The 20959-nt window shown below is 52.0% G+C and overlaps 2 protein-coding genes across 3 annotated transcripts in view; one reads left to right on the top strand and one right to left on the bottom strand.

Moving 5' to 3' along the window:
* The window catches only part of SBK1 (SH3 domain binding kinase 1), a 50531-nt gene extending 30958 nt beyond the window's left edge, over positions 1–19573 (bottom strand). Inside the window, exon 1 of the mRNA XM_049699372.1 lies at positions 18749–19573. The gene's annotated coding sequence lies outside the window, so the exon portion shown is untranslated. The remainder of the gene's footprint in view (positions 1–18748) is intronic.
* Positions 1–20959, top strand: part of LAT (linker for activation of T cells) — a 237997-nt gene that overhangs the window by 66302 nt on the left and 150736 nt on the right. The gene's annotated exons all lie outside the window — the stretch shown is intronic.

Here is a 20959-nt window from a genome sequence, read left to right as displayed (position 1 = left end):
GCTGATCGGCCATCTCTCCCCCGGAGCCCGCTCAGCAGCTCAGACACAACTTTTCTCCTTCCCGCATTTGGGATCTTGTACTCCTCAACCTGGAAGCCCCACCTCCTGTCTAACCTGCATCCTGCCTGCTGCTAGTGCAGCCCACTTTCTTTACTTTGTTCCCGGGGGAGGTGAAGGCCGTTGAACACCTTTTCAGGTCACCTCGCTTCTCAGGTATGAGGCTCTAGACATTTATGAGGCAACTAGGATGTGCCAGGTGCTTCCACAAGGCTAGACCTTCCCCCAGATGGGGAAACTAGGGCACAGAGCATGGGGGTCCTGCACGAGCAAGGCCAGCCTCTCCCACCCGCTGGAGTAGGAACAGGATGCTCTGTCCTGTGCCCTTCTTGCTACTTGTCCCTTTAACCTCTCCCAGGTCAAGGGTCCCTCCCAGTTGGCAGCCTCTGGTTGCAGTTCCCAGGCCCACTCTACTGCTGGCCTGGGTGGGGGTGGGGGTTGTCTCCCCGACACCTACGGGCAGCACCCTCCCCTCCCCTCCTCCAGCCCCTCCTCCGCAGGGAGCCTTTGCCCACACCACCCGCTTATTTGACGAACACAGATTGGTGCCAGAGTTTAAGCATTTGACACAGGTGAACTCGTTTAAATTTCACAGCAACGTTACGGTGTGGGCGTGCTCTCATTTTGTACCTGAGACATGGAGGTGAGAAGCTGCAGAGATGGACACACTGGCTGGGCCTGAACCCAGGCAGGCTCCGGAGACCAGGCCCCGAACTGCTCCGGTGCCACATCCAGCCCAACAACCTCGCCTCCTCTCACCTGCTCCCGCTGTCTCAGTTCCATCCCTCTCCCTACCCACCTCCCTCTCTTGGTTTCCACTCCTTTGCCCATGAGCTTCTGCCCGGGAGGGGCTCTGCGCTGGGACCCCGGACTGGAGGGAGGGACACAGGGTGGAGGCCTGGGCGCTGGAGGGACCGAGCTCCACCCCCATCCGTTCGCAGCCCGGTGGAGGCCTGGCTGAGCCAGGGGCCTGGAGGACGTGGGCAGGGTGCAGTCGGAGGGGGCCAGGTGGAACCGGGCCTGCAAGCCCTAATTAAGTTAGTTAATTAGGTGGGGAGGAGAAGCCTGTGGGAGTTAGTGAGCTCAGCTAATTAAGTGGATCCTGGAGAACGGCTCAAATCCTAGTGGCTGCGGAGGAGAGATGGAGGCTTAGGCAGGACGGAGGGAGGGGGGATAAAGTGCCTGGCACCTCCCCACCGTCACCAGGTCTGCAGCCACCGTGGGGCTCTGAGGCCACTATTGAGACCATCGGGGTCAGCAGCCACCCCCAGGGTCTGGCCTGAAGTTACCATCAGGGTGCAGTGCCCTCACCAAGGCCACATATGCTCTGGGATGCTTGGGTTGAGGTCACCATGGAGACCTGATTGCCTGTCACCCACCACTCAGGGCTTAAAGCTATATCACCCTTTGAACTTTTGGGGGATGGAGGCAGAAAATGAGCCCTGACCCAGGGGCCCTGCAAAGCAGCCACGACAATCCCTGTAACGGGCTGGGAACCGTGACCACCACCCTCGCATCCCCCCAGGTTTAAGTTGGCAAAGCACTCGCTGTCGTTGCCAGAGGGAAACCTGCAGGGCTCTCAGTCCCAGCTCACAGATGTGGCAACGGCGGCCAGGAGGGAGGGGTGTGCCCTGGCGCATCCTCAGCCCACCGCTCACAGAGCGGATGCGAGGCAGGTGGTGGGTGGCAGGGGAATGTTCTCTTCCAAGCCGGTCCTCTGGGAGGCCAGCAGCTGGCCCAGGAGCCTGGGGGCTTTCCCCTGCTGGGCTCTGTTTCCCTCTAATCATGGGGTCTTGAGTAACAACAACAGCACCCGTGGCTGGAGCAGGTACCACGTGTGAGGTGTGTGTCCTTGACACCAGGGCCAGCTACAGAATGTGGGGCTTCTTGTTCAGAAAGCAGAAGAGAACCTCTTCCTTCCTACCCAAGCCTCTCTCTCCGCCTGCCATTAATGTCATGCTGCCTTGGGCACAGGGATACTCCTGGGGCCAGTGCAGGCCCTCATGGGTGCCTGGGGCCACCTTGATGCACACCTGACACAGAACCCTCCTGCACCCAGGCCGCTGCCAGACGAAGGATAGCAGCCTTGACTGGCTGGGGGCAAGGAGTGGGTGGCCAAGACACACCCAGGGGATGTGGGAAGGGAGGTGGGATTCACAGTGCATGCGCCGTTGTTAATCAGACTTCATTACACTTCAAAGATGAAATGATTAAGAATTGCAAAAAAAAAAAAAAAAAAAAAGAATTGCAAGATGCTGGGAAGTCCCTGGCAGTCCAGTGATTAGGACGCTGTGTTTTCACTGCTGAGGGCGAGGGTTTGATCCCTGGTTGAGGAACTAAGATCCCACAAGCCACGCAGCGCAGCCAAAAAATGAAAAGAAATGCAAGATGCCAACCACAGAGCACTATAGCCCGTTTGGGGCCCTGAATGCTGCACACTGACTGAGTCCTCACAGACACTCTGCTTACTTGGTACGTTACTGCCCTCACCTCACATATTTGTTCATTCGTTCATTCACTTGCAAAATATTGGGTTGGCCAAAAAGTTTGTTTGGGTTCTTCCCTAAGATGTTATGAAAACCCGAACTACATTTTTGGCCCACCCAATATTATTGCATGCCTCCTTCATGCCAAGCACCATTTGCAATGAACAAAACCTAGAAAAATCCCTGCCGTTGTCCATTGTAGTGAGGGGAGAAGACAAAAAACAGGGTACACGAGTAAACGATTATGCTTCAAGGGATTAGTGGGAGGGAAGAAGTAAAGCAGGGAGGGGACAGGGCATACAGGAAGGTCCTCACAGAGACGGTTACATTTGAGCAGAAACTTGAAGGAGGTGAAGGAGGGAGGGAGCCATGCAGATGTGGAGGAAGGCGGGCAGGTACAGTGGGCCGGGCAGAGGAAACAGCCAGTGCAAAGGCCCTGAGGCCAGAGTGTGTGCTTGGGATGCTCAGGAACAACGAGGAGGCTGATGGAGCAAGGGAGGAGACGAGAGGTGACGGGGAAAGTTTGTTCAGGACAACTGTAAGCCTTTGCCTTTGACTCTGAGCGGGGTGGGAGTCCTTGGAGGGTTTTGAGCAGAGGAGGCAGGAGGTGGGTTGTAGGTTTTAACAGGCTCCCTTTGGCTGCTGTGGGGAAGACAGACTGTGGGGGAATGGAAGTGAGGAGGCTCCTGTACCCAGCCAGGCAAGAGAAGATAGCAACAGACCAGGCAGTAGGAACAGAGGTGGTGAGAAGTGGCAGGATCTGCTGGCCGATTGGCCAATGGGATGGGCTGTGTGTGTGTGTGTGTGTGTGTGTGTGTGTGTAGAGTGCCCTTGGCCCCTGGACCATGAAATTCCACGAACAGCTGAGGACACTAAGCAGCTCTCTGCCCCCCAAGATTCCTTGCCCCTGAGGGTCTGCTCTCATTTCCGGGGCCCCCACCCCCTCTACCTCTGCATTTCTGCCTGCCTTGGGCCAGTGGCTACAACAATGACACGTTACATGAACCCTCTTAGGCACAGTTCCCCCTTCTTGGGGTCGCAGACTGAGATGCTCACGGGAGCCAGGGAGGGACTGTGAATGGGGTGCACGGCCTAGGTGGGGACCGTGGTGAGCCGGAGAGCCCTGGCCCACCTGAGTGGCGGCCTCCCCTCCCCTGTGGCCCCACTGCTGTCATGTGGGAACGTGAACTCAGGTTTGCAGAGCTTCCAATTATTCAGGAGAAGTTGGAAATCTGCATCCTAAGGTGAAATGCCCTGATTTTTAAAATATTGGCAAATCATTTTAAAAATGTCAGCCAGGCTATACCCCTCTGTGGGACCAAGGATAGGACAGAGGGACTGCTTCTGTGGGCCTTTTACCCACTGCAACCTCCACACCGGGGGTCTTGGCAAACCTGGAAATGCAGACATCCCCTGGGGTGTGGCCTCATAGGTCAGCCCTTGGTTGGTTTGGGCAGGAGCCAGTAAGGAGCGGGGGCAGTGAGGAGAATGGCTGGGATGGAGCACCCATGCTGAGCCCTTGGGCACCAGGCATCCCATGGGTCCAGGGATGGTGTGGTTGCCAGGCAAGGGCAGCTGCTGGTTCCCTGGGCACCTGGAGGAGCAGGGGAAGGTCTGGGGTAAGAAGGAGAGACCGTGGCCAGGAAGGAGCCACAGGGTGAGGTTTGCTGCAAAACAAAAGAATCAGCAAGACTGAGCAGGAAAGGGAGGAGCCCAGGCATGTCCCTGGCCTAGAGGCCACCCCCAACCCAGCCTCTGCTTCCTCCCACTTCGTTTCTCACCCTGGATCTGGGCTGGGCAGGGCTGAGGGGCTGCAGGAGAAGCAGAGAGATACAGAGGCGGGGGCAAACCTTCCTCCACTGTCAGGTCGTGTTAGCCGTTCCCCAGTGTGGCTCAGCGCTTCACCCGCGTGACCTCATTCATCCTTTGAACCATCTCAGCTTAGAACTAACGCTGTGCCCACTGTACCGCGGACAAAACTGGGTCACAGAGTGGTCGCGTAACTGGCCAAGATCACAGAGCCTGGAAGTAGTGGGACCTGGAGTGAAACCCAGGGGTACGTGGCTGCAGAATCTGAACTTTGAACACAGAAACTGCCCGAAAAAGAGGCCGAAGCCTCACCACTGGAACCTGCTGGGCCGTCCCGCAATGTGCGGGCGCGGCGCTCCCTCTAGCGGCCAGTCTGCAACAGTGCAGGACAGAAGACGGGCTAACGGGGCGCTGGCCTTGCTCGGTCCGATCTCTCGGTCTAAGTCTCACACACATGCACGCGCGCGCACACACATATTTACTATCTGGTTCTCCAGGAGAAGACCACGACATCTCCATCTCCTCATCTACAACCCAGGACATGCGGCCCCTACCCAACTGCCCCTTTCCCTGGTCAGGCTCCCCTTGCAACGCAAGCCCCAAGGAACTTTCTGGTTGCTCCTCTGTGTCTCTTTCTTTCTGTCAGAGCCTGGGTCTCCTTGACCACACCCGTGGTTCTCAAACTCTTCTGCACATTATAATCTACTGGGGGACTTTCAAAAGTCCTGATGTGCAGGCCACACCACCATCATTAGAGGGGAGGACAGAGGAGATGTCAGGCAGTCTGCAGCACGCGTCTCCATTCTCTGGCCTTTTCTGTCACCTTAACCCTCTCTGCTCCCTTCAGCCTCTGAGGCTCACACCCAAGCCTTGTAATTATCCCAACCCCACCCACTCTGAGATCTGTTTTGATCATCTCCCTCTGTTTCCCCCTTCCATCGTCTTCATCTGGTACCCAGAAACAACAGCTCTTTGATCTCATCGAGGCCACCAGCCCACTGTCCCCATCACTTTCTCACTGCCCATCAGTCTCCTTCTGCCACGACTGTCCACGGTGCCCTGTTTGGGCTCCGCACACCCTCACCATGGCCACTCCCTGGAAACCACTCCCCACTGCTGGGCCCAACTTTCCTGTTGAAGTACCTGCCTGGAAAAATGCCAGCTATCACCTGCTCTCTGCCTGCAACTGCATAAGCTAGCACTGGTCTGAGGGTCCCACACCTGGCTGGGAGTTTCCCTGCATGGTCTCAAAGGGGCACTCACTGCTGCCGCCCTACAACCCAAGTATGCCTGTCAGTTGCTTTTCCCCACTCTCTCTGAGCAGTGATTCTCAAACTTTAATTTGCTTGTGCATCTCCTAGGGATCTTGGTGAGGCCTGAGATTCTGCACATCTAACCAGCCCCCAGGGGGTGCTGTGGCTGCTGGTCCATGCACCCCACTCTGAATGGCAAGGTCTTCCCACCTTCTCCTCGCTCCTCAAACCATGGCTGCCACTTCATTGAGAAAACAGATGGACCAGATGCAGTTGCATTGGCTCCCACCATCAAAGCACAAACCCACCGAGCTCCGAGCTCCTCACTTCTTCCAAAGGCTTCAGTGGGGGGAGGCCCTTCTCCTTCTGAGGCCAACCCCTCCCTTGGGCCCTGGATTCTTCAGGACATCCCCCCCTCCCTTCCCCCTCCTCCTTTCTCCAGGATTGTCCCCCCAGCTCGCGGGCTCTGGTGTCTCCTCCACCACACATCTCCATCCATTTCCTTTCTTGTTGTTGTTAATAAATTTATTTATTTTATTTATTTATGTTTGGCTGTGTTGGGTCTTCGCTGCTGTATGCGGGCTTTCTCTAGTCGCAGCCAGCAGGGACTACTCTGCGTTGCAATGCGCGGGCTTCTCATTGCGGTGGCTTCTCTTGTTGTGGAGCACGGGCTCTAGGCGAGCGGGCTCAGTAGTTGTGGCGCACGGGCTTAGTTGCTTCATGGCATGTGGGATCTTCCCGGCACAGGGATCGAACCCATGTCCCTGCATTGGCAGGCGGATTTTTTTTTTAAATTATTTTAATTTACAAATAGAAAACATCTTGGAAGAAAAAAAATGAAAGAAAAACACAAAACATATAGGGAAATTTTCACTCCGTGAGCGTCTCAAATCCTCATTTGTTCACCAATCCCCAAGATGGAAAAACACTTTTCTAAAAAGGTACTCAGCCACCAACAATGATGTTATTAATAGGAATATGGATCAGTTTCACAAAAAAGCCAATGAATCCCATTATAGCAAATCCTATTGCTGTTGCCATGGCGATCTTCTGGGATTCTTTTCTATCAGGTTTGGTGCATCTTTTTTTTTTTTTTTTTCTTTTCTTTTTTGCGGTATGTGGGCCTCTCACTGCTGTGGCCTCTCCCGTTGCGGAGCACAGGCTCTGGACGCGCAGGCTCAGAGGTCATGGCTCACGGGCCTAGCTGCTCCGCGGCATGCGGGATCCTCCCGGACCGGGGCACGAACCCGTGTCCCCTGCATCGGCAGGCGGACTCCCAACCACTGCGCCACCAGGGAAGCCCTTGGTGCATCTTTTAACCAGCCGAATCGAGGCCTTCACAAACTGCCGACTTGGCTCAACGAACTGCATTACCTGATCCATGATGTCCGCCTTTCGCTCGCAAGCCAAAGACTGGCAGGCGGATTCTTTTGTTTGTTTGTTTGTTTGTTTTTGCGGTACGCGGGCCTCTCACCGCCGTGGCCCCTCCCGTCGCAGAGCACAGGCTCCGGACGCGCTGGCTCAGCGGCCATGGCTCACGGGCCCAGCCGCTCCGCGGCATGTGGGATCTTCCTGGACCGGGGCACGAACCCGTGTCCCCTGCATCGGCAGGCGGACTCTCAACCACTGCGCCACCAGGGAAGCCCCTCACTGTTGTTTTAGTTTGCTGTTTCCGGATGACATATGATGTGGAACATCTTCTATATGCTTATTTGCCATCTGCAGATCATCTTTGGTGAAGTGGCTGTTCAGGTCTTTTGCCCATTCTTTAATTGGGTTGTTCATTTTCTTATTTTTGAGTTTCACCAGTTCTTTGTATACTTTGGATAACAGTCTTTTATCAGTTAAACATTTCTATCTCAGATCAGATGTCTTTTGCAAATGTTTTTCTCCCATTTTATGGCTTATCTTCTCATTCTCTTAACCGTGTGTTAGAGCAGAAGTTTAAAATTCTTAATTTCCCTTTTCTGCACAAAAGTTGTTTTTCTTGGATTTAATAACTTTTTTGGGGGGGGGTAGGGCCTGTTTTTCTATCTGTTTATGTCTAATTCAACCCACACTCTCTCTTTGTTGTGTAAATCTTTCAAAAGTTTAAGTATATTGGGCATCCTATCAGTTTCATCTCCTTGAAGAAACCTTTTCTAGAACCTTCTGACTTTTCCAATGTGAACTGCCTGCCCTCCAGGCCTGCTCCTCAGAGAAGCTGCCCTGGGATCTCCCTTCACCAACATCTGGCAGATGCTCTTCAACTCTCTCTTGTGTTGGCTCCCTTGTTTCCTGCATCCCAGGTTTACTCTTTCTTGGTTTACTTCCTTGTTTTAGGAACACATCCTCCAGTAGCTTTCTTAAGAAAGGGTGCGTGGGAGGTAAATTTTTGAGCCTTAGTAAATCTAAAAAGATCTTTTTTGTACTTTATTAATGGTTTGGCTAAGTATCAAATTCTAGACCGAATATAATTCTTTTATACTTTTGAAAATACCTTCCTTGTCTTCTGGTTTCCAGGATTGCTGTTGAGAAATCTGATGCCATTATGATTCTTGATCCTTAGTAGAATATGGTAGAATGTTCTTCTTGTCTCTGCGTTCTGAAATTTAATAGTGACTGGCTGTGGTGTGGGTCGAACTTTATCCATTTTTTGGACACTCAGTGGGCCCTCTTTTTTTTTTTTATAAATTTGTTTATTTATTTATTTATTTTTGGCTGCGTTGGGTCTTTGTTGCTGTGCACAGGCTTTCTCTAGTTGCAGCGAGCGGCGGCTACTTGTTGTGGTGCGCGGGCTTCTCATTGTGGTGGCTTCTCTTGTTGCGGAGCACGGGCTCTAGGTGCATGGGCTTCAGTAGTTGTGGCTCGCAGGCTCTAGAGTACAGGCTCAGTAGTTGTGACACATGGGGTTTTTTTGCTCCGCTGCATGTGGGATCTTCCCAGACCAGGGCTCGAACCCGTGTCTCCTGCATTGGCAGGCGGATTCTTAACCACTGCACCACCAGGGAAGTCCTCAGTGAGCCCTTCTGATCTGAAAACTCAGGTCCTTCCATTCTGAGAAATATTTCATCGACTTATTTCCTCTTCTCTGTTTTCTCTCTTCTCTTTCTGGAACTCCTTTGTTAAGGTGTCAGATTCTTGCACTGGTCCTCTTTCTTACTCTTTCTTTCCTATTTTCCATGTGTGGCAGCCATGCAGGTGCCCCACTGGGTTCTCCCTTCAAGAAAGAACTTGTTACTCAGCTGTGAAGAGTGCAGTTGGTTGACAGCCTCCAACTACAGTGCCTTTGAGACCTACCACAGCCTTTGAGTCAAGACCAAGGTCTTCTTGGGCAGCCCAGCGAATGACTGAGCACAGCAGGGACACCAGGACCTGGCCCTTTCTGCCCAGCGTGGGGCTCCTCCAATGGACAGTCTTTGCTCTGCAGCCCCCACTGGGTTGGTCAAGACTTTGATCTACACCAAAGTCAGGCTCTCTCTTCCCAGATTTAATTTCCTTTCCTCCTTCATTTCACAGATGTCAGATCTACGTCACAGTCTGAAGACTCTTCCTGCCCAATCCTGATTCCTCCTCCTTTATTTTTCACAGGCATTAGCCCCCCAGGACTTCTTACACTGCTAACTCAGCTCACCATCTGTTTACTGGAGGATCCAAACAGATACGTATCATTACCTTTCTGCTTTACTTTTTGGAAAATTTCCTCAACTTTATCCTTTAACTCCGGGGGTCAGGAAACTTTTCCTATAAAGGGCTCAATGGTAAATATTTGAGGCTTTATGGGCCTTAGGGTCTCTGTAACAACTACTTGACTCCACCAATGTGAAAGCAGCCATAGGCAGTACATAAACAAATGGTGTAGCTGTGTTCAAATAAAACTTTATTTAAAAAACAGGTGACAGGAGACTTTCCTGGTGGTCCAGTGGTTAAGAATCTGCCTTCCAATGCAGGGGACATGGGTTCGATCCTTGGTCGGGGAACTAAGATCCCATATGCTGAGGGGCAGCTAAGCCCACGGGCTGCAACTACTGAGCTTGCGTGCTCTGGAGCCCGTGCACCACAACTAGAGAGAAGTGCACAGGCTGCAATGAAGCGAAGAGCCCATACGCTGCAACAAAACATCCTGCGGGCTGCAACTAAGACCTGACACAGCCAAAAATAAATAAAAATTTTTTTTTTTTTAAAGCAGGTGACAGGCTGGATTTGGCACGAAGGCTGTAGTTTGCTGACCCCTAACTTTATTAAATAAATTTTCCATTTCTGCTATGATATTCTTTTTTTTTTAATTGAAGTATAGTTGATTTACAATGTTGTGTTAATTTCTGCTGTATAGCAAAGTGATTCAGCATATATATATATACACACACACACACACACACACACACACATATTCTTTTTCATATTCTTTTCTATTATGGTTTATCACAGGATATTGAACATAGTTCCCTGTGTTATATAGTAGGACCTGTTTTTTATCCATTCTATGTATACTAGTTTTCATCTGCTAACTCCAAACTCCCACTGCTATGATATTCTTAATTTTTAAGAACTTTTTTGTTTTGTTTTGTTCATCCTCAGAGGTTTTTTCCCTTTCAAAATAGCATCTAGTTTTTCTTTCATAGTTGCAATATATTTTCCTAAATCTCTGAATATAGTAATTATAGTTTTGCTTTTAAGTTTTCTTTTCCCTGCAGAGTCTGTTTCCTCTAAATTCTGTTTTTCTGTTTGTTTTTTGCTCTGACTCTCATATTAGAGGTTTTTCGCAAATGTTGATGGTCCCTGGTTATCTGCTCATATTTAAGAGAGTTAAAGAGCTGATAGAATAGTAGTTGCCTCTGTGTGTGTTGGGTATTGACTGGGGCACGATGAAAGCCTGAATGTTACCTCACATGGTAATATCTTGCTTGAGGTGTGGGTTACACAGGTGTATACATTTGTCAAAACTCATTAAGCTGGCCACTTAAGACCTTTGCATTTCACAGTAATTATGCCTTGATTAAAGAATATAAAAATACAACTTATGCAAGCAAGCTGCTGAGTAGCTCTAGGCTATGGGTAGGGGGCTTGGCTGACTCAGGGGGTCAATATAGAGAATTCGCATTGGGTTGTTTCATTGGGAAATCCCTGATGCCAACCATTTTAGGTATCCTTTTCTTGGAGAGTCTGACACTGGTGGTCCAGTGGTTAAGAATCTGCCTTCCAGGGCTTCCCTGGTGGCACAGTGGTTGGGGGTCCGCCTGCCGATGCAGGGGACGCGGGTTCGTGCCCCCGTCCGGGAGGGTTCCGCATGCCACGGAGCGGCTGGGCCCGTGGGCCGTGGCCGCTGGGCCTGTGCGTCCGGCGCCTGTGCTCCGCGGCGGGAGGGGCCGCGGCAGTGAGAGGCCCGCGTACCGCAAAAAAAAAAAAAAAAGAATCTGCCTTCCAATGCAGGGGACACGGGTTCGATCCTTGGTCGGGGAACTAAGATCCCACATGATGCAAGGCAACTAAACCCACACGGACTCAGTAGTAGACAGAACTAATCTGAACAGAAAAAAAATCTGGAGGAAACAGAAACTATGCACAGAGAGAAGAAAACTAAAACAGGAAACGAGAGAAGAGCAAGAAAAAAATACCAATCGTTAATATATTCAGAGATTGAAGGGAATAAATCTGCAGTGTCCTGCCTGGAGAGTTTAGGCTGGACTTCACTATTCTGGGAGCTGAGATGGGGAAGGAGGCCCCAGGTGATGGGGGCGGGGCAGAGCTCCCCACATTCAGGATGCAATATTCAAATAATCCCGCCAGTAGGGTGTAGAACTCTCCCCTCATCCTCACGGTGCCCTGTCCTCTGGTTCAGAGACTCTTGTGTTTTATCCTCTCTGGAGAATAAGCCTTCGGTCTTTGTCAGGGTGGGGGAGAGGCAGCTGCCCAGTGGTGCTGAGCAGAGGAAGAAATCTGAGAATTAAAGCCCTTCTTAGACCAATCCTCCTGTGTTTGGCCCCGGCTTTACGCTCACTTCCAGGCGGTACTTAGTCCATTAACACCAGGGCCTTTTGGGGTTTTGTGGGGGAACTGTGGTGCCCCTTGGCTTTCTCACCCCCAATTTAGCGTTCACTTGAGGTGCAATGTCATCAGACTGCTACATCATTTACTATGTTCTTCTGCTTTCCAGATTCCAAAACTGTGTTGCTATTGTCTCCTTTTTCAATGTATTAGTTCTTGCTGATTCACGCTGTGGCAGGCAGAATAATGGACCACCTAATCCCACAACATGTCTGTGTCCTAATCTCCGGAACCTGGGAGTATGTTACCTTACGTGGCAGAAAGGGACTTTGCAGGTGTGATTAAGGTTAAGGACCCTGAGATGGGGAGATGAGCTTGGATTGCTCAGATGAGCCCAAGCTAATCGCATGCAGCATTAAAAGCAGAGAACCTTTCCCAGCTGTGGTCCAAGAAAGACGTGATGAGAGAAGCAGGGCCAGAGAGACGCTCCCATGCCGGAGGGAGGGGGCCAACTGGAAAACGGCACCTTGGAAAAGACAAGGGAATGGATTCTCCCCTAGAGCTTCCAGAAAGTTCTTCCAGAAAGAGCTTCCAAGAGCAGCCCTGTCAACATCTTCATTTTAGCCCAGGGAGACCTGTGTTGGACTTTTGACATATAGTGAGTAAGATGATAAATTTGGTTTTAAACAACGAAGTTTGTGGTAGTTTGTTATGGCAGCAACAAAAGAGCAATAAATATACCTTAAAAACCCACTCACATGTGGAGAAAAGGGAACCCTCCTACACTGTTGGTGGGAATGTAAATTGGTGCAGCCACTATGGAGAACAGTATGGAGGTTCCTTAAAAAACTAAAAGAGTTACCATATGACGCTGCAATCTCACTCCTGGGCATATATCCAGAGAAGACTCGAATTCGAAAAGATACATGCACCCTAATGTTTACTGTAGCACTATTTACAATAGCCAAGACGTGGAAGCTACCTAAATGTCCACTGACAGATGAATGAATAAAGAAGATGTGGTATATATGCACCCCTATGTTCATAGCAGCACTATTCACAATAGCCAAAACAGAGAAACAACCTAAATGTCCATCAACAGATGAATGGATAAAGATGTGGTACATAGATACAGTGGAATACTACTCAGCCATAAAAAAAGAAAAAATAATGCCATTTGCAGCAACATGGATGCAACTAGAGATTATCATACTAAATGAAGTAAGTCAGAAAGAGAAAGACAAATACCATATGATATCACTTATATGTGGAATCTAAAATAAGGCACAAATGAACCTATCTACAAAACTATTACATTTAGAATGGATAAACAACAAGGTCCTACTGTATAGCAAAGGGAACTATATCCAACCTCCTGGGATAAACCATAATGGAAAACAATATTAAAAGAAGAATGTATGTATGTGTAAAACTGAGTCACCTTGCTGTACAGCAGGGACTGGCACAGCATTGTCAATCAACTCTACCTCAATAAAAATAATAATAAAAAAGATGTGATATATATAATACAGTGTATATATACAATTTTATACACACACACACACACACACACATATACACAATGGAATATTACTCAGCCATAAAAAGGATGAAATAATGCCATTTGCAGCTACATGGATGGACCTAGAGATTATCACACTAAGTGAAGTAAGCCAGACAAAGACAAATATCAGATGATATCACTTATATGTGGAATCTAAAATACGGTACAAATGAACTTATTTGCAAAACAGAAACAGACAGACATAGAAGACAAACTTATGGTTACCAAAGGGGAAAGTGGGGGAGGGATAAATTTGGAGTTTGGGATTAACCGATACAAACTACTATATATAAAAGAGACAAACAACGAAGTCCTGGAACGTCCCTGCGGGTCCAGTGGTTAAGATTCTGTGCTTTGGGCTTCCCTGGTGGCGCAGTGGTTGAGAATCCGCCTGCTAATGCAGGGGACACGGATTCGAGCCCTGGTCCGGGAGGATCCCACATGCCGCGGAGCAACTAGGCCCGTGAGCCACAACTACTGAGCCTGCGCGTCTGGAGCCTGTGCTCCACAACGAGAGAGCCCGTGACAGTGAGAGGCCCGCGCACCGCGACGAAGAGTGGCCCCCGCTTGCCACAACTAGAGAAAGCCCTCGCACAGAAACGAAGACGCAGCACAGCAAAAATTAATTAATTAATTAATAAACTCCTACCCACAACATCTTAAAAAAAAAAAAAAATTCTGTGCTTCCGCTGCAGGGGGTGCGGGTTAGATCCCTGGTCAGGGAACGGTGTGGCCAAAAAACACCAGTAAAAAACAAAACCAAAAAAACAACAACAACAAGGTCCTGCTGTACAGCACAGGGAACTATCAATATATTCAATATCTTGTAATAAACCATAAAGGAAAAGAAAAAAAACCCCACTCACTTCTTTTTCGTGGGGTTTCAGGACACAGAGAAATCAGATGTGTGTATTCGATCCACCGTCTTTAACCGGAAGTTTCTGCTCACACCTACTCCTGCCTCCACCCCTCCATGAAATGTTCTCAGCCGGGTCACTTTCAGCTTCTGTGCTGCTGGATCTATCCTCCTTTTCCTTGGCTGTTTGGCATTTCTGAAGCCAGTTGTCCACCTCTCTCTCCTCCTTGAGACACTCGTCTCTTGGTTTCCATGACTACCCATGCTCCTGGTTTCCCTCCTACTTTACTTCTCTTCCGCCCTTGTTAGCGTCTCCTCCACGTGACCCCAAAATTGTGGAGTTCCTCAGGGCTCCATCCTGGGGCCTCTCCTCTCCTCTCTCTCCTTGTGACCTCATGGTTTTCTTTTTTTTTAATTAATTAATTAAATTTTGGCTGCGTTGGGTCTTCGTTGCTGTGCGCGGGCTCTCTCTAGTTGCGGTGCACGGGCTTCTCATTGCAGTGGCTTCTCTTGTTGCGGAGCACGAGCTCTAGGCGTATGGGTTTCAGTAGTTGTGGCACGCGGGCTCTAGAGCGCAGGCTCAGTAGTTGTGGCGCAAGGGCTTAGTTGCTCCGCGGCATGTGGGATCTTCCCGGACCAGGGCTCGAACCCGTGTCCCCTGCATTGACAGGCGGATTCTTAACCACTGCGCCACCAGGGAAGTCCCAACCTCATGGCTTTCAATGCCATCTTCACACTGAAGTCTCTGATATCCTCTCGCCCGCCCAAAAACTACAGCTTTGAGCTCCGGACTCTTAGTATCAAGTCCTCACTTGACATCTTCACTTGGGCATCTCATGTGCCTCTAGGTTGAAAACAACCATGGCCGAATTCTTGAGTTTCCCACCACGTCTCTTCCCTCTCTTGAACCTTCCCATCATCTCCACACTTATCCAACCCAGAAACCTCAGATTCATCCTTGCTTCCCTTCTTCCTTTAACCCATCAGCAAATTCTGTCTCCCAAATACATCTAGAAGGCACCTATTTCCCCTGTCTCCAAGGGCCACCATGGTCCAGGCCAACGCCATGGCCCCCCTCCATCACCACCGTGACCTCCACCCTGGTTTCCTGTGTCTACTCTGGCCTGGCTGCCACGGATTCTCTCCAGAGCAGCCCAAGTGACCACTTAAGATGGCAATCAAATTATATAGCTTCCCCCACTTAAAAGCCTCCAAAGCTTTCCCAATCTTATCCAGAATGAAATCCATCCTCCTCACCATGGCCCACAAGGCCTACGTGATCTAGCCATTCCTGTCTGTCCCCATTGCCCATGTCACTCTCCCCGTCGCCCGTGTCACTCTCCCCGTCGCCCTTGGCACTCTCCCCGTCACCCTTGTCACTCTCCCCGTCGCCCGTATCACTCTTCCCATCACTCACCCTCCTCTAGCCACAATGACCTGACATTTTCTCACAGTCTCCAAACTCTAACCTGCCTCTGGGCCTTTGCACTCTCTGTTCTCCATGCCTGAAATGCTCCTCCTCCAACTCTGCTCAGCTCCTTCTCATTCTCGAGGTCTTAGAGGAACTGTCCCTACTTCCCCTCCCCCTTATGTCAAGTGGGTGTCTCCCCCAACCATCCCTCTGGTCATTTCCTTAACAGTGGGTTTTGAACACGGAAGATCATATTAGTTTGTTTGTTGACTTGTATTTTGTTTGACTCCCCCTTTGATAAAAGCCCCGTGAGAGCAGGACTGGTGTTTTCACTGTCCAGTCCACTGAGGGGGCTCAGTGAAATCTGCAGAATGACTGAATGCATTCTGCACGAACATGCTGGGTACCTCTCGTGTGCCAGGCGCTTTCATGTACACCAAATATATCCTTTTCACAGCAGGACTACGTTTCCCAGTTTCTCTTGCAACTAGCTGCTTTGGCCATGGAGTGTGGGCAGAAGTGAAGTAGGCCACTTGCAGCTTTGGCTCGGAAAACCCTTCCACGTGATCTCCACCCTCTTTCTTTTTCATTTGCCAGTGGAAGCAGAGGATCCGGCGATGGATTCTGAGGCCCTGGGTGATGACAGTATCACAGGGTGGGAGGAGCCTGGGTCCCCGAAAGACTGAGTAGAGCAGTGTCCCCCACACCCCAGCCCCCTCTGGACTTTGCGTGAACAGCACAGGAGGCTCTACCATGTGAAGCGCGTGCGGTTCCAGGGCTTGTTCATTAAGGCCGCGAGCCTCACCTTCATCACACGTCAAGCATCAAGTGGAGGTGGCTGATGGGTGATGCTTTTGTTGACAAATTTTCACCAAATGCAGATGAGTTCTCAGTATGGCCATTTCTTGCATCAGCCCACGGAGGGCACTGCGTTCACACCTCAATGACAGCGCATTGCTGCTGCATGCAATTGTTCCAGTGTATCCTTGCTGGGCTCCTCCAGGGAAGTGCCTGGTTTGTGTTCATCTCTGTGGCCTCAGCATCTAGTCCCCAGGAGGCCTCGGGGAACATTTGCTGAATCCACACATGAGTGAACTGGTTGCCTGCATCCCTCCTTGCTTCTCTGTCCCTAAAAGCGCCCCAGCAATGCTTTAATTTTACAGAGGCCCAAAGAGAGGAAATGACTTCCCCAGAGTCACAGAGAAGCAGGATGCCTCAGAATTAGCACGCCCTGGGGCTACTAAACATGGAAGCTATTGGGAGTGAAACCTGGCACCTTCCAGGGGCTGGAGAAAGTCTGAGAGTAGTGGGGGAGGGGAACAGGCTCCTCTGTACCCACAAGGTGACCCTACCAGACCTCACTACCCACTGCCCCTCCTCCAGTAGGAAAGAAACACTCCAGAGCCTTCCCCCCCCACTCCCCGCTAGCACTGCCGGCCCCTGCAGCCTGGGTATCCACCATCACTCAGTATTTTTAGCTTTACCACCTGGCACCTGTGGTCACTGTCTCTGCCCAGTCTGGCGGTGTCCCCTCTCCAGATCTTAAAGGGCCAGCGCCCACCAGCTCAGTGATTCTGATGTCCCATCTCCCCACATCATATTCATTCATTCATTCATTCATTCGTCCATTCGTCCAATCATTCAACAAGCATTTTGAGCTCTTACTGTGAAAATAGTGAGGCTCTCAGGAATCCATTGCTTTGGATTTCGAGAAACACTTCCACACCTGTGGCCTCATTGAGTCGCCTAACTTGGCCCCGTTTCGCTTCAAGCCCTCCCCACTGCTCGCTCCATCACCTATAGATCAAGTCCTTGGCTCAGCAGTCAAGGCCTTTGGTGATCTGGCGCCCGCAGACCCTGTCAGCCCCATCTCCACCATGCCCACACAATTCCTTTTTCATATCACCAAGTCTTTGCTCTCGCCGTACCCCTTGCCTGGGATGTCCTTTCCTTAACTTCACTCGCCACCTGGCAGAGGACAGACCCGCAGGGGCTCCTAGGGTTCCTGCGGGCAGAGGTGGTCAGTCCCTCCGCCTCACTCCCTGCGTGCAGGGCACTCACGCCCATCAAGGCGCCCATCGCTCTCCCAAACTGATCGGTTTGCTTTCGGGTCTCTCTTAGCAGGCTGGACCCCATGAGGGCTGGGGCCCTGGCGCACTATGAGTTCTCAGTCGCTGCTGAATGATGAACTGACAACCATGCAAGGAGGAGCCCACCGTTTCCCAGATGAGGAGACAGAGACCCGCGGAAGGGAAATGACCGACCCAGTGAGATTCAGGGAGGAGCCTGTCCCAGGCTGCAGGAGCCCATACCCCCGCCTTCCTACTAGGGGCCCGGAGGGCACACCTGGGCTGGCCCTGAGCCTGCCCTTCTCGCCACCCAGGGCAGTGCTGACTCAGGCAGTGATGGAGGCGTGGGCAGGCTGGGCTGGAGAGAGGTGACCCCTGTCTCCCCTACAGATGTTCCATCTATTCCCAGAGCTTGCGGTCACAGCTTGTGAAATGCACTTGGCTGGAGCCTGGGTTTTCCTGAAGGTGGGGGTAGGGAGAGCTGGCAAAAGAGACAATGATCTCTAGGGCATGAACCCCCCGACCCAGTCCCAGTGCACATCCCCTCCCCCAAATAAGTATGTAGAACTCACACTCACTGCCACAGACATGTACACATACTCACAATCCCACATACTCACACCCAGATACCCAATCACATACACACACAAACCTTCATTCCCCTTCATTCCCTCCCTTTCTTTTATACACAAACTCACGTACACGCATGCATATGCACACACAGACATTTCCACTTTTTAATTCAAGGAAAACCTAACACTATTAGGTGTCAGTGTAGGGAGGAAAGGTGGCTTTCAGCTTGGGTTGGGGCAGGGGCTTCTTGGAGGGCTTCCTGGAGGAGGAGGTATTGCAGCCGGGCCTGGAAGGAGGGGAGTCAGGGAAAGGGAAGTCTGGGCAGGGTTTCACTGGGGGTGAATACAGGAGAGCAGAGCGAGATGAGGTGGGTGGGGCTTGCCTGATCTCGCAGGCCTTGAATGCCCAGCTGAGTGTTGACTTCATCGTGTGGGAGCTGGGAGCCATGGAGGGCTCTGAGCAGGGAGGACATGACCACAATAGGAAAGGACAGGAGGGTCACTGTGGGGGCAGGATGGGAGAGACAGGGAGGAGGCTGTGGGGATACCCAGGTGGGAGATCTGAGAGTCTGACACAGGGAGGTGGTGGTGGCTGGTAAGCAGTGGACAGACGAGGAACTCGGAAGCAGGACTTCCAGGCCCCCAGGGGCCCCATCTGAGCCCTGTGCCCTCACCCTGCCCACCCGCTGCCCACCGCAGGCACTGACCTCTGCAGCGGGACTTCTTCCAGCAGTTCCTCCTCCTCCTCCCTGTGGAAACAGACGAAGCAGAAGGCTGGCACATCCTCTGTTCCACAGCCCAGGGGCCAGGCCGGAGGCAGCTCCAGGACGGGGCAGGGGTGGCTGGTGGCGGCCTCGGCAGCATCGTCCCTTGCCTGGGCAGGGGTCCCCGAGCCAGCGTGCTCCAGGGTCAGTAGCCTGTTGGCTTCAGGACCCCGCGCCTGCACCTGCCCACCTGCCACCTGTGCCTTTTCACTCAGGTTACCCGTCGCCTCGGTGGGTGGGAGAGCCTGGGGCTCTGTCTGGTGGGATCTGCTGTCCTGACCCACAGACCTTCCAGCCACTGGGTTGGGCCCCGGGAAGCAGCTTCCAGCCGCCTGGACTCAGAGGCAGCTGGCTGGTGGACAAAGGTCCAGCAGGGTCCCTTGCTGCCCCTGGTGGCGCCCGAGGCCCCTCAGCTGCCCAGTCTGCTGCAGCCTGTCAGAGGCAGGACCAGGAGGACAGGTATGCAGATGTCCTGTCCATCTGTTCATCTGTCTGTCCGGCCGTCTGCTCCCCGCCGTCCAGCCAGCACGGCAGTGGCGGTGGTTTCCCTAAGAAAGTTTGCTCTCCCCAGCTGGGGTGGGTGGCACGGCATGGGTGGCCTCCGGGAAGGACAGCTGGGACCTGAAGCTGGAAGGTGGGCAAGGACCAGGTGAGGCTGGCACAGTGCCCTCGCTATCCCCGAGAAAAGTTCTGGGCCCTGGAGTCCAGGCTCCAGCGCTGGCTCCCACTGGAGCTCCCTCTGCCCCGGCTCTTCCGACTCCAGTGGCTGCTCTGCTCCGCAGACCGGCTTGGCTGTGGGTATTAATAGCTACACATTCACGCTGAGAAGCCGGGAGGTTAACTCCTTCCCTGCCAGAGCTGGGAGGCCGGTAGGCGGGTGGCCGCAGGGAGCAGAGGGAAGGCAGCGCCTGAGTTCCGCCCCCGCCTGAGCCTGCTCTGCCTCCCACGGGACCCTCAGATGCCACCTCTTGCCCAAGAATGACTGTGCAGCGCTCGGCATCTGGATCTTGGTCAGAGTGCCCGGGGCCACCTGAACCCACCACGCGCTTCTCCAGGGAGCCGGGTGAGACTGGGGTCTCAGGGCATCGTCCCTGTCATGAGCAGGGCACTGAGTTGCAGGGAGCATCCCCAGGACTCCTTCACTTACACATCCACTCCTGGATCCCCTCTGCATTCCCTTAACAAACAATTACCGTCAACAAGTCTGGGTCCAGTTCTGTCCCTGGCTTCCTGTGGGACACCCCTGCCCTGCCACAATGAACCACACGCAGCCCCTGTGGGACCCAGAAATGGACCACATGCATGGTGTATTCTATTGAAGAGTGGGGAGAGGGTGGGAGTGGGGGAATCCGAGTAGAATTTGTTTGCTTGAAAAATGTTTGGGAATTCCGTGGCTGTCCAGTGGTTAGGACTCCACGCTTTCACTGCCGAGGCCCGGGTTCAATCCCTGGTCGGGGAACTAAGATCCCGCAAGCCGAGAGGTGCAGCCCCAAAAAACGGAAAAATGTTTATTGAGCACCAGCTATGTGCCAGGCACTGTGCTGGACACTGGACTCACAGCAACGGAGAGGGCAGACACTTCCTGAGTTGGTGGGCTTGCCTGTCACAGCTGGAGGCTGTTGGGGCTGAAGCTTGTATAACTGGTGGCAGTGTGTGAATTAGGGGCAGCCCCTCCCCCCCACACACCCCCGCCCCTCTCCCCAGCACCAGCTTGTAGTGCATGGCAGGCTGGGTTGCAGCCCCACTCACCTCCTCTGCAACTTACAACATGCACAGCCATTCATAGTGGCTTTGGAAGCACCAGTAAACAAAGGAAAAATAAATTCATCTTGTGAAAAGTGTTATGAAAAAATAAGACGTGGAGCTGGAGGGAGGCTGATGGGAGGTGGTTTGACAGGGTGCTCAGGGAAGACCTCACAAGGAGGGGACACCCGAGCTGTGACCGGCAGGAGGAGGACCCAGCTGGAATAGCTGGAGGATATCTGGAGGCAGAACAGGTCCAAGAAGAGGCACCAGCATGTGCAAAGCCACAGAGGCAAGAACTAGCTGGCATGTTTAAGGAAGAGTGAGGAGCAGAGGAGAAGGTCTCGAAGCTGAGTTTTAGAGCGAGTAGATGTTTCCCAGGGGCTCTAGAGGTGGGGCATCACCAGCAGA

The sequence above is a fragment of the Orcinus orca genome, chromosome 16, assembly GCF_937001465.1.
Source record: "Orcinus orca chromosome 16, mOrcOrc1.1, whole genome shotgun sequence".
Classification (NCBI taxonomy): Eukaryota; Metazoa; Chordata; class Mammalia; order Artiodactyla; family Delphinidae; genus Orcinus; species Orcinus orca.
The sequence above is the reverse complement of the archived record's forward strand: the minus strand, read 5'-3'. Positions and strand labels throughout refer to the sequence as shown.